This window comes from Cucumis melo, chromosome 9, assembly GCF_025177605.1.
Source record: "Cucumis melo cultivar AY chromosome 9, USDA_Cmelo_AY_1.0, whole genome shotgun sequence".
Lineage (NCBI taxonomy): Eukaryota > Viridiplantae > Streptophyta > Magnoliopsida > Cucurbitales > Cucurbitaceae > Cucumis > Cucumis melo.
Genome location: NC_066865.1, coordinates 19991866 through 20005732, shown reverse-complemented (window position 1 = coordinate 20005732; position 13867 = coordinate 19991866). Strand labels below are relative to the sequence as shown.

Genomic DNA, 13867 nt, shown 5'->3' with positions numbered 1-13867 from the left:
TGGAGATGGAGCATCAGCACATGAAAGTTTTAATGTAAGGTCATGCAAAGCATGTTAGTCAATAATAATAATAATAATAATGGAACCAAACCATTTATAAATTAAATCTACCGATTATAATTATAAACTATATAATAACAATAATAATAATAATAATAATAATAATAATAATAATAATAATAATAATAATAATAATAATATAATGTAAATTATTATTTTTTAAATACAGTTTATTTAAACGAGGATTCCGATATCTTAACTTCGCTGCATGTTGAAATAAATAAGTGAATAAATTCTTATTTAAGATTAGTGTGGTTTAAGTCTTAACGATCTTCTAATAGTCTTTAATCATAATATATAAATGGATTTTTTCAAAAATATAAAAGAGCTGCAAAATATTTACCGTTTATAGAACAATTCTAAAAACAAAAAATGTCCAGAAGTCCATTGTGTAAAATACAAAAAATGCTGCACCAAAAATTTATAGTCAATCATTTAGATATGGCTACAACGATAGTTTAGATAAGGCTGCAACGATCGTTTACGTTTAGATTTATTTATTAGATCCTTTACACTCCAATCCAAATGATTTTCTTTCAAGATTTTTTTATACATGATTGTTTACTTTTTTTTTAAACAATTTTTTACATTTGCTACTTCAACCTAAATGATTTTTTTTCAAAATTCTTTATACATGATCTTTTAGATTTTGTTATTTTGTTGTACATAGTCTTATACATAGTCGTTTAGATTTGGATGTAAACGCGTAAAAAAAAAGAAAAGAAGAAAGGCGATGGAAAGAAATCTAATAATGTGGGCTATCACGACTTTCGGTAAAACGCTATAAAATGTCTACAATAGTGTTTTTAATGAGCTATCATAGACCTTTTTTCCTGTAATGTATTATTTGTAGAATGATTAGAGTCATATAGATTGAAAGCTAAGTGATGTGTAGATATATAGTCAGGCGGCCGTTAGAGGTTGAGGATTGAGAAGGTGTTTAGGATTTCTTATTTAAGTCTTGTATTAGGGTCTTTTTTCATGTATTGTTGTAGAATGTATATATATAAACACAATATTAAGATTTCATTTTGTGTAAATGTAAAAAACAAATATTATAGTTTCTAAAATAATATTAATTTTATTGATTTGTTGCCGTGAGAAAAAATATTTATCTATGGTTTATAAAAAATGGACAACAATGCAACAATTAAATAAATATAAATTAGTGGACCAAAAAACAAGGCTTTAATGTCGGTTTTAAACTGACATTAAAGCTTGACCGACATTAAAAGACTTCGATAACACTATCAAAGATGTCGGTTGAAAATCAACATTAAAGAGGTCTTTAATGTCGTTTTTAAACCGACATCAAAGGCCTTTAATAGTACTAGCAAAGATGTCGATTGTCATCTTAAATAACTATTACCTTAATTATCAACTATTGGTGTGAGTTTATGATTTATACGAGGATAATAGACTTTAACTCAACTTAGAACTAGATCAAATGACCGTTTGACTTTACAAGTTCAATGATCTTGTTTCATTTTTTTCTTATGTATGTGTTGGTCTTCATCATCTAAACGTAGTCTGAGCAAATAGGAGAAGAAAATTAGACTTAAAGATCCAAGTTGGAGATTATGTTAATCTATTAAGTTCTCTCAACTTCTAACCACACTCCCCCCCCCTCCCCAATCGAGAAAAGTATTTATGTGCATCTTGGGCAACTTAACATAACATCTATCTTATTTAAAAAGACTCGAAATAAAACTTAAGAGCCAAAATTGACCGATTCGTTTTTGTAAAATGTCCCAAAAAGAGTCAAAATAAAACTTAAGAGCCAAAATTTACCGATTCTTAAACCATTTGGATATACAAGTGTAATTACCCAAAATTAAATTAACTTATGCAATGAAGAGAGACACCATTTAGTATTGTCCCAAAGGTTTAGAAGATTTGTAACATTCTTAGTCAAAATTAAAAATTACATAAATTTGCAATACCTATCATCATTCGATTAGGAACAAATAATATATGTCGTTAGAATTAGTGGACTTGGCCCTTAGAGTATTTTTGGAAAGTATACGGAAGATTTTTCCTACTTCCTAAATCTTTTCTTTTTTTACTCCTTATTGTATCCTCCATCCCTCATTGTATCTATTGTATTCGATAGAATAATAAGAAGAAAAATATCGTGATTTTTCTCCCTTCTCAATAATCATGGGTTAAGGACAAGGTGATGTACCATGACCAAGTCAATTTTTAAAAGGTTGTCATTTTTTACTACAGGGATGGATTTTCTCTCAATATATAAATGGCAATGTGTAAAGAGCAAAACATATATATTCCTTCACTATTTTCAAATTGGGGGTAACTATATTCTTGACTCCTGAGTTGTCTCCAAGACTTGAAGTTCTCAAGAGTTGTAGAGTAAATATAATGGCCGATGCAAACAATATTACTTCCAGGTTGCACTACACGAGGAAAGTGAAAAAAACGTTGGAAAAGGATATGCCAACGTTTTTCACGACATCGGGAATATCGTCGGGCGAAATGAATCGGGAGAGGCATTCCCGACGACGTGACATGCATTGGCCAAAGTGGCATCGAGTGTTTCTCTCCCGACGGGCTTTATGCCAACGCATGACACGACACCGGGAATTCCTTTTTTTTTATATATATATATTTTTAAAATATTTAATTTCTAATTTTTTTTCCTAAAATATTTTGCTCAAACATTCCCAACGACATTTAGATTGTTCAAAAATTTGTTCGACGTTTTTGATTAAATTAAAACAAAGTCAATATAAATTAATAAATTAAAAAATACAAACACAAATTAAAAAAAAAGATTTAAAATTAATAATATGAATAAATTCAAAAAATATTAGTAAGTTTAATAAAAAATGTAGTTCTCATAATACAAAAAAACGCAAACATAACAAAAATAATTCATATCCCCATCAAAATAATATATTTAAAATCTTAAATTAATCAACTTTTCAATATCCTTTTGAACTTTTGTTTAATTTACCACTAGAAACATTACATTTCAAAAACTTAAGTGGTGTTTGGCTAACTATCTTCAATAATGGTTGGTCTACCCATTTGAAATGTTGATGAAGTTGAGTTGGTTAACTCTCTCCCTACGTGTTTCCAATAACTCCATCCGTCTACAACATCATAATTCACATAAATAAAACTCTTTCAAGTATTTAGCAAATTGGACACACACTTGTGTATAAAAAAGTAATTTTTAGAAAATGTGGACAAGAACATTAGAAAATGAAAATCATGTTTGAAAAACATTTTTTCCAATGTCATCCAAATAGGTTGTAATCTTTTTTTTTTTTAATGTCAAAAGAAAATCATATTAGATGCTATAAAAAAGGAAGAAAATCATTTTTTGCAATAATCTTTGTCGGTTATACCGATTTTTAATCCTAAAACTTGAATAATTGCATCAATTTTAAGCTCAAACTTGAATAATTGTTTTGACATAACATATTTATTTATTTTGTTTATGTTTCCATCAACCCACCAAAAGAGGCGACAAATCCAAACAAACCAACTAACATACATAGGACAATCGAAAGAATATATAAACGAAACTCATTGAAATAAATAAATAAAAAAAATGGAAGCAACAAACTTAACAAACTCTACCAAACATCATAATCAAATTCAACTCAAAAATTAGGAGATCAATCACATGTAGCTATTTTTATAATTTTGAAGGTTCTATTTGTTAATCATTTTTTATTATGAAAATTAAGTCTATTTACTTCTCATTTCTTATAATTGATGTGCAAATTTTTAAACAAAATGGTTGAATTTTTAGGTAAATTGAAAAAGATAAAAAAAAAAAACCAAAATTTTAAAAGTTACATTTTTTTTTTGTTAGTTTTCAAGTCTGAACGTTGTCTTTTAAATCTTTAGTAAATAAAATTTGAAAAAAAACACTAGTATTTATAATTTTATTTTAAAACACATCAATAAAAATGAAATAACCCAACAAATCTAAGATAAGATCCCAAGAAAGGAGTCTTCATTTGGTTTTGGGTTTTGGATGCTTTTTCTTGGTATGGAAGGCCATGGAGAAGGTCGAAGGGGCATACAAACTTTGTTGGCATCAAGAATTTGGAAAGTTAAAAAGAGACAAAATTGATGGTGAGGACACAATATCTATTATTTATTTATTTAGATTTTTGATCGAGTGTGAGTCACCTTATTTTGAGTGACATGAAAGAGAGCAACAACTTCTGATTGGTCGTCAAAAGAAAAAGATTTTTGTATGGTTGACGAAATCATATCATTTAGCAAATTTACAACCTCCAAAACAATCGAAATTAACCTTCATTTTTGAGATCTTAGGAGAAGGAGTACTCACCATCTTATAGCATATTGTCATTGCTTCCAAGAATCTTCACTTTCTTACAACGAGAAAAAAAACTTCAAGCCAGTAAGATGAACATATCCCAACGGGTCTTGTAGTACCCAATCCAAACTATGGTCTAAAATTTCCATCAAAATCTCAAAATTTTGAGATTTTAAAGGGCTCAAAATTTTAGTTGGGAGACATTTTTTTTCTCCAATTTTGATGAAACTTCAAATTTTTGAGAATATTTTGAGATACTCTATTTCTCTCCATTAAAATGAAATTTCAAAATTTCAAGAAATTTATGCATATCAACAAAAATTCGATTTTTATGACTAACTATATTAGTTCATATCAATTTTTTTTTTAATTTATAGTTCTGATACATATTTAAAATTCTATGATTAATTTTTTTTAAGAGTTATGTTTTTTTTTTAAATTTTAGCTTTATTTTTTACCCAAAATTTTAATTTATAAAATAATTTATTTTGAAAATAACCAGATATAGAAAAAGCCTATATTTGTTTTGAACATTATTCAAACTTTTTTCACGAAATTTTCTCATTATTGCACCTTCAAATATTTCTAAACTTTATATTATTTGGTAGTATAATTAGTTTTCCATTTGTTTTAAATTATGTCTTTGTATCAATTTTTACACATCCATTTACAATGGACATCTAAATGTTGTCGTACATATTATAAATGACAATCATATATAGTCTAATTAAGTCACAATAGAAGTTTCATTAATTAATTATAACAACTTACATCACTTTTTTTTTTTGAAATTTCCATAGAAATTAATATTTCCATGAAAGTGGAATCTCGAAACTATCGAATAGACTTCTATTTTGTAAATATTTTTAGCAGTTTTAACATAATTTTGAGTTCGACAGTGTCGACAAACGGCTACTCAATGATGACCTAAACTTAAGCCTTAATGGAAAAGAAAACCACCCACTACGAATGGCTTCGATACTATATAGTCAATAATTTTTAGAAAAATATTTCTTATTCATATAGAATCAGAGTAAATCTCCAAACTGAAAATTTTACCTTAAAACATACTATAATTAGTCAAACAAAAAAAAGTGTTAATAGTCAAATATATTTTTTATTTGATAATTAATTAACTATGTTAATAACAACAATAATTATAAAAATTAGTTGGATTTCGATCAATCATGGTATGTTAATAGTTAAATAAAATTAAGACTATGATCTTAACTTAAAATTTAATTTTTTATTTTAGTTTGTAATAAAATTGATATAAAATTTAGATTAATAAGAATATTCTTGAACTTTTTTAAGTTCAAGGGTATTTTTAAAATAAAACTTCAACGGTTTCAATCTAAAAGTAACGATAAAACATGTTTTTGAATCTTTTAAAAGTTTAAGTACATTTAGAATTATTTATTCTAAATTAGTTCTATTTTTGCTCCAATAAATACTGAATTAAAATAAAAAATGTGTAATTTGGACGAGATGTTAAACAAAAAAAAATCACAAAACATTTAAATTTATTTATTTAGAATTATTTATTCTAAATTAGTTCTATTTTTGCTCCAATAAATACTGAATTAAAATAAAGAATGTGTAATTTGGACGAGATGTTAAAAAAAAAATCACAAATCATTTAAATTTATTTATGTTTATAAATAAATGTTTTATTTTTTATACGTTACAAGTCATATTACACTATTTCAAATTTCAAAAAGAACTTCATTTTCTCTTCTTCAAATTTCAAAAAGAACTTTATTTTCTCTTCTTCGAAAACCCTCCCTTCACAGCTTCTCTCTCATTTCTAATTCCTTCGTCTTTCTTCTCAACTGCAAATCTCTCTCTCCTCCTCCCCTTCTCTCTCGCTCTCTTGTCTCCTTCGTCTTCCTCATCTTCACTCTTCCTATCTCTCAATTTCCATTCTCTAAAACGAAGCATGCACCCAAGAAACCCTATTTTGCTATATACCCATGTCGCCGATCCACTGCCATCTTCTATTCCTAGCGCTAACGGCGCCGGAATCAAGGGCGGGAGACCCCTCGGAAACCTACGTCGTCTTCCAAAGAAAATGCTTCACCGTCCGATCCCAATTCCACGGTTCCCGATTCCAAACCCTCGCCGACTAAGGTGAAGAGCCTGCTCCCTCTTCCGACCCACTTAAGCGGAAGCTCAGTATGGAGACCGTTCTTGAGAATTCCATCCCTGGGTTGTCTGATTCTATTGCGAAGGTAATTTATCTGGTGTAATTATGGGGTTTTTGGTATATTTTTGTCTTAATTTGGGTGGCGAAATGACATTTTCCTGTAATATGAAAAATTAATTTGGTCTTATGCTGAATCATCTCACAGATTAGAGAAGATGTAAAATCTGGTGTAGGAAATTTAACAGAGGTGTGTGTATCCACAATGGCAGATGTTACTCGGCTTCTAATGAAGGTTTTTATCTTCCTCGTGCTAATTTGCCACCTAAGTGCACCCCTACCCCTGCAACCGTGTACTAAAAAAAAGTTGTTGCAGTTGTCCAAAATGTCTATATATAATTTGTATGCCATCCTTTATATTTTGAATATTGTAATTTTGTAGATCGGTGGAACTGACTTCCGTATGCGGTTGAAATCATAAACTCAAGATTAATCATCAAGTTTTGGACCTTGTTAAGTGAAATTAGTTCTATTACTAAAGCATATAAAAAAGATAAACTTTAATAAAGATTAAAAAATGTTTGACACTTTATAGTCTTGATTTGTGTCATAGACTTCTTAAAGCATGAAGTCTCTTATCATGATACTGTGAAAAATTGCATGCCTTTAGTAGTTCATGGTCTCCACTGTTCTTCCTTTTCATGGTTAACCTTTTAAAATGAATTGAATACAATTTTAAACACCATCTTTATAATCTCAGAATAATTATGCAGGGTTTATCAGAATAATTATGTTTGTTTTTCAGATATACTGAATATTACTTTGATTACTCGTTCATTTTGATTTCTTTTTTTAGTCGATTATGGCGGCTCACTTTGGAAATTTCTGTTACATAGCTACTGCCAAAAGCTTTAAATTGCCTTCCAGATGCACCTCAAAATTAGCTTCATTCTTTGTGTTTTCTAATTTCTAGCTCACTCTATTCAGCCATGGAAGAACGGAGGTAAGTTAAGTTCCCTTTTGGAATTCAAGTTCTTCTGTACTTCTTGTTGGAGTTTAAGAGGCATTTTTGTTGTTATTCTTCTTCTTGTGTAACTGTGGTTGTGGAATTTGGGTTTTAAGTAGTGAAAGAACTTGTATTATAGTTTTCTGTGGTAAAAGGAATTGAATCCACTTCCCATATGTTCACTCAATTTGATTTTTTACTGTAATTTGAGTCAGTTATGGTCATTTTCAAGGGGTTCAATTGCATCTGGGAAGTTGGGAAGGAGTCAAAAGGGATTTTTACGCCATAACTGACTTCTTTCACTTTCTTTCTCTGCACAACTAACTTCCAAAGTTTTTGTGACTGTTAGAAGTTTCATCAAGCGTTTGTGTTTGTGTTTGCTACTTGGTTATGCTTCATAACTGCTTTAGGTTCACAAAAATACTATAACCTATAGCCCCGTAGTTCTATCCATTTTAGGAGTTTGAGACCTTTTTGTGTGTAGGAACTAACACAAATTGAACATTTCAAAAGTGAAAAGAAGTTGGGTTTATAGAAAATATAGTGCCATTTGGTTGAGTTATGACTACTTTTGAAGATGGTTTTATTTTAACTATGACTGTATTCGCTAGTTTGTTTTTTTTGGTACTTCATTCACTGTCCATTTTCTCTCCATGGTCGAGTTTCTCTCCCCTCATTTAGTTTTAATAACATTCATTAGATCACTCTTTAAATCATTCAATTACAAAGGAAAGGCTACTTAAATTCATCATCAGTAAACTATTTTTTTCCTTTAGTAACAATCACTCACATCATATTCATTTTGAAGGGGTTCAATTGCATCTTTGAAGTTGGGAAGGAGTCAAAAGGGATTTTTTAAGCCAGAACTGACTTCTCTTACTTTCTTTCTGTGCACTACTAGTTTCCAAAGTTGCATTTTTTTTCTTGTATTTGAGGCCCCTTGAAATTTTGTTGATTGTTGCCCTCCTGTTTTCCAGAGCTTCTTTCCTACGACTAAGATTGTTGGTACTCTGGGTCCTAACCCTCGATCTGTACAAGTTATTTCTGCTTGTTTGACGGCTGGAATGTCGGGTATGGTTGGCTTCCTTAGCAACTCTCCTTTTGTTAAAGTAGGGAACTTTTGTTTTTCTATTCTTTCTTTGGTGGCTGCTAGTTGCTCAATTTGACTTTTCATGGGGTAGTCCGTATTACCATCAAGAGACTTTGAAAAATTTGAAGATGGCTGTTAAAAGCACCAAGAAACTTTGTGCTGTATGTTCGTTTTTAATATGTTTCAGTGTATATTTTATCATTTGAACTTTCCTACCATTTTCTTAGTAACTTGGCCAAAGAATAAGTAAGATAATTCTTCTGCTTTTTTCAGGTTATGCTGGATACAGCGGGTCCTGAGATGTTGGTTGTAACTAAAGTGAGAAATCTATCTCTCTTTAGGAAGATGGGTTTGTTGTTCTAACACCCAATCAAGAACTAGAGGCATTTTCAGAGCTGCTACCTATAAATTATGGTGGACTTTCAAAGGTTGGGAAATACTATAAAACTTCATCTACTTGTGGAACATTTTAGATTAGGCCAAATCCACAGCCAAACAAGGAAAATCTGTAGCCCTGAAGTTCAGGAAAAACTTTCTATGAATTAAAGTTTTATTTTAAATTGATATTCAAAAGCCCCTCGTATATTTCTAGAAGTGGCTATTCGTTGTTATACAAGAAAATAAAACAAACAAATAAATAAATCCAAACTACTATTTAATCTAAAATCATAAACTAAATCAATGTTAACTGACTATACTAATGATCTAATTACTTGTCTACATCGTGTCTGTTGTCTGATGCAATTTACTCTCAGTCAAAATTGCATCGTATGAAGACATGCAAAGTCAAACTTTATAAAAGATAGTCGTCCTTTCCTTCACTGCATTGATTATATAGTAATCTCCTTCATATTACTAAACTTGAAATTTTCTTATATAGGTCCTTAAGAAAGGAGACACCCTTTTTCTTGGTCAGTACCTCTTTACTGGAAGTGAAACATCTGTCTGGTTGGAGGTAATGGAGCATATTGGTAGTGATCTTCAATTTTTTTTTCACTGTAAGGAATCGTGGTAAATGATGTTATGCTGAGTTATGTTTGTTGGGGATTTATCATGTTTTTGAAGTGAAAGGAGATGAGGTTGGTTGTGTGGTAAAGAACTCTGCCACGTTGGTTGGTACAATGTACACTTTGCATGCTGCTGAAATTCACATTGATCTTCCAACACTTACTGAGAAAGACAAAGAGTAACATTCTTTGGTTTCTTGTTTGTTATGCCTTTGCAATTAGCTTATACAACCTTAACATGATTGGTAGCTCATAGTATTTTTTGATGCTGACTGATGACTTTAGATCATAGCTACATGATAGTAAAAAACAAGATTGACTTCCTCTCTCTGTCACATGCTAGATATGTGGAAGATGTTCGAGAAGTATTATTTCCTTGCATTGAGTCTTCACTTTAAACAAATGATCGGCTGTGGGTGATTTGACTATGTTGATTATTACAATAGAGGATATTGATTGCTAAATTAAATTTTTATGTAGGCTCGACAATTTCTTTCTAAGCTAGGTGATCTTAACCAAACACAAATATTTGCAAAGATTGAAAGTGTAGAGGCAAGTCATTGTTAGCTCACTTTTTACTCGTATTCTTTGCCATGGTTACCTTGGGATTGATTATTTCTGTTTTCTACATTGTTACAGGTGTTTTTGTTTCAGAAAACTGCCCTTTATAGATGTAATATGGCTGGAAAGCCTACTGTTTTAACTCGTGTGGTAGACAGCATGACTAACAACTTGAGACCTACACGTGCAGTAGCTACTGATGTTGCCAATGCTGTACTTGATGGTGAGTTATTCAATTTTTAAATCTCCTATTGTTTAAAGACTGAAGATGTAGGGATTTTTTAAGTCATGGTTCTTTTAAATCCCTCTCTACCTTCTAAAGCCACAGATCTCATAATAACTGATGCTAAAGATTGGGTTGAACTTTTTTCAATTTATCTATTTTATGTTCAATTGTATCATTATATTCAGTATAAATCAGGGTTCTTAGTTCCATTCCTGACTGGGGGTATGATTGTATGACGTTTTTTATATCTTCTCATGAGTGTGCAGGAAGTGATGCAATTATTCTTGGGGCTGAGACATTGCATGGATTACATCCAGTAGAAACCGTTTCAACCGTTAGTAGAATATGTGCTGAGGTAATTTGTGTGTGTATGAGATAGAAACACAGTTTTTAAACCTAAGCTTTATGTAGTATAAGGTATTTCCATTACTTTTTCATTAATGGATTAATGAAGGAACAACTTTCATTTGGAGAAAACGAACATTTAACGTGAGGTCATGAGTGCACTAAAAGGACTAGAAAAGGGCCCATTAAAGGGAAGTAGAAGGAAAACACAAACCCTTGTCGAGAAAGGATAAAGTTACCAGTAAAACAAAGGAATATCTCTAAAAGTGGAGGCTGTTATGGCCAAAGAAAATGCTGCATGCTTTCCGTTATAACCACCGTTTAGTGCTGCATTCTTTTGTTACTCTGTTGAGTCTCTTTAGGTAAGTTTCTCCCCTACAAAAAGAACTAAAAAGTTTCTTTGATACTATTTAAAGTAAAAAGAGAAGGGAAACATTCTAAAATCCTGCTAGGGTTATCAATGGTTATCAACGGGATCTTCATTTTCTCCCCCTCCTCCTATCACTCTAACATATACTTGTAATTGGAACTGTCAAAGAACCTGCTACGGTTGCTCCTGAACTCCAAAATCTTGAAATAGGTCAGTTGAGGAGTCAACTGCCTCAGCTTGTGGACCTCAGATGTTAGTTATTGGAATCGATTGTGGATGGATAGAGTATTTGTTGTTTCATCAATGGTTTGGATGTGATGCAACAAACATGTTTAGGTGGGCAATTAGAAAATGCGTGTTTAAATCTCACGGGACTGTAGACTAGAGATTAAAGTATTGGGTTTTGACAAAGTTTATAACTTACAACCTATTTAACTAGTATACATTATATGTTCCAAAGTCACGATTCTTCACTTTACCTCAAGTCTTTAAACCGCTTCAAAACATTTGCATTACTTCATATCATGTCATCCTTACCTCTCGTCGACATCTTGCAGACAAATTTGTTTTAGAGAAGAGGACTGACCCTCCAAAATGGGACCTCTTGAAACCTGTTCCATTTGACATCGATGCGAGGCCACTAGAAACCATTCTTGGGTAGAATTTTGATGTCCATTATATGCACATTTGTACAAAGGTCAGCATTCAATCGGTTATTGTACAGGTTGAAAAGAGCTCTTTCACAGCTTTTGTACTATTAGAAGATGCTTAAATTTGTATCTCTACGATTAATTTTTTTCATTTCAGCTGTGATCTTACATTTGAATTTCACTTTCTTTTTCGCAATTTCAGGATTGTTCCTTGAGGACAGACCAAAAGCATGGTGGTGTTGTTGAGTGAAGGAAGAGTGTGATAAGAGGCAAGTGTTTTTCTTTAATTGAAAATAGAAGAGTTTTTTGTTCTTTTTTTTTCAAGTTATGTAAGATGATAGTATTTTAAAACTTATCTATTTCCCACCTCCTTAAATCATAAATTGTCTTTGATGCTAGGCTTCATTACATTTTAGATAGAATTAAATTGGGTGATGATTGAAAATAGCACCAAAAGTTCTCCATCTTTCACAAATAATACCCTTTTTTACTAGACTATATTCGAATTGAATATATCGAGACCAAAACAAATAAAACTTTTAAAAGTGACATGTTTGAATGGTTAATTTTGTTCTTGGAGTAAGGACAATGCTTGAATAAGGAGAAATATAAGACTTATGGAATAAAAGTTTTGAAGGTTTTCTAGTTGAGGTTTAAAAGCATTTGAGAAACCCTTGGTCATGGATTCGGGTTGAATTAGGGAAAGTACGGTCGCATGATCGATCTTAAACAGTGCAAAATTTTACGACTTTCTTTTAAATTATGTATATATATATTTTTAAAATTTTTAGTTTAACCTCTTTAATAAAATTTGATAGAAATTCTTGTTTTCTTTACGTAGGAATAAAGGGGAATGACGTATAACCAAACATGGAACCTTTGCAAGCAAGGGAAGGTTTTCTGTTCTTTTTTTTTTTTTTTTCCATCTTTAGAATCTTGGTTAAAATTCTTTGAAGACAAAGCAAAATTCTAAGTGGGGGTGGAGTTATAGCCTTGCATGTTCCATGTCGTTTGGAAAATTTCATTTTGGCAAAAATGCCCAAATTTTAAAATTCTTTATTCTTAGAATAAATACCATGCCTACTTTGTTTTTAAGCTTAGAAAATCATGTCTGCCTAACCTTTGAGCATGAAGCTCGGGTTTGTGATTGTGTTTGTTATTTGAATATCTTAAATATGTTTAAACTGCATACTTTGATAACTTAGAAATGAGTAGAAGACATGTTATCCATTTTCTGAATATTGTGATTACTGAATATGCTTAATAATGTGTTACTGAAAACATGACCTAACCAAAACCAGACTTGCCTAGCCCTTCGAGTTTAGCCAGTTAGGTCAAGTAGAATGCGTTGAGCTCCCTCAGTATCAGAACTTGTGTGGGGAACTCTTCACTTTTGGCCTAACCAAAACTAGACTTGCCTCGCCCTTAGAGTTCAGCCGGTTAGGTCAAGTAGAATGCGTTGGGCTCCCTCAGTATCAGAACTTGTGTGGGGAACTCTTCACTCTTGGCCTAACGAAAACCAGACCTGCCTCGCCCTTAGAGTTCTGTCGGTTAGGTCAAGTAGAATGCGTTGGGCTCCCTCAGTATCAGAGCTTGTGTGGGGAACTCTTCACTTTTGGCCTATCCCAAACCAGACATGCCTCGCCCTTAGAGTTCAGCCGGTTAGGTCAAGTAGAATGCGTTGGGCTCCCTCAGTATCAGAGCTTGTGTGGGGAACTCTTCACTTTTGGCCTAACCAAAACCAGACCTGCCTCGCCCTTATAGTTCTGCCGGTTAGGTCAAGTAGAATGCGTTGGGCTCCCTCAGTATCAGAACTTGTGTGGGGAACTCTTCACTTTTGGCCTAACTAAAACCAGACCCACCTTGCCCTTACAGTTCAGCCGGTTAGGTCAAGTAGAATGCGTTGGGCTCCCTCAGTATCAGAGCTTGTGTGGGGAACTCTTCACTTTTGGCCTAACCAAAACCAGCCCTGCCTCGCCCTTAGAGTTCAGCCGGTTAGGTCGAGTAGAATGCGTTGGGCTCCCTCAGTATCAGAACTTGTGTGGGGAACTCTTCACTTTTGACCTAACTAAAACCAAACCCGCCTCGTCC

At 32.0% G+C, this 13867-nt stretch overlaps 1 long non-coding RNA gene and 1 pseudogene across 1 annotated transcript; both read left to right on the top strand.

The window, feature by feature from the left end:
* Positions 1-6099: 6099 nt before the first annotated feature.
* Positions 6100-7370, top strand: LOC127151062 (uncharacterized). The gene is made up of 3 exons (XR_007823804.1): positions 6100-6609; positions 6730-6816; positions 6964-7370. It is a non-coding gene; the product is annotated as an uncharacterized LOC127151062 (long non-coding RNA).
* A 751-nt stretch (positions 7371-8121) lies between these two features.
* Positions 8122-13548, top strand: LOC127150883 (pyruvate kinase 2, cytosolic-like; annotated as a pseudogene).
* The last annotated feature ends 319 nt before the right edge of the window (positions 13549-13867 follow it).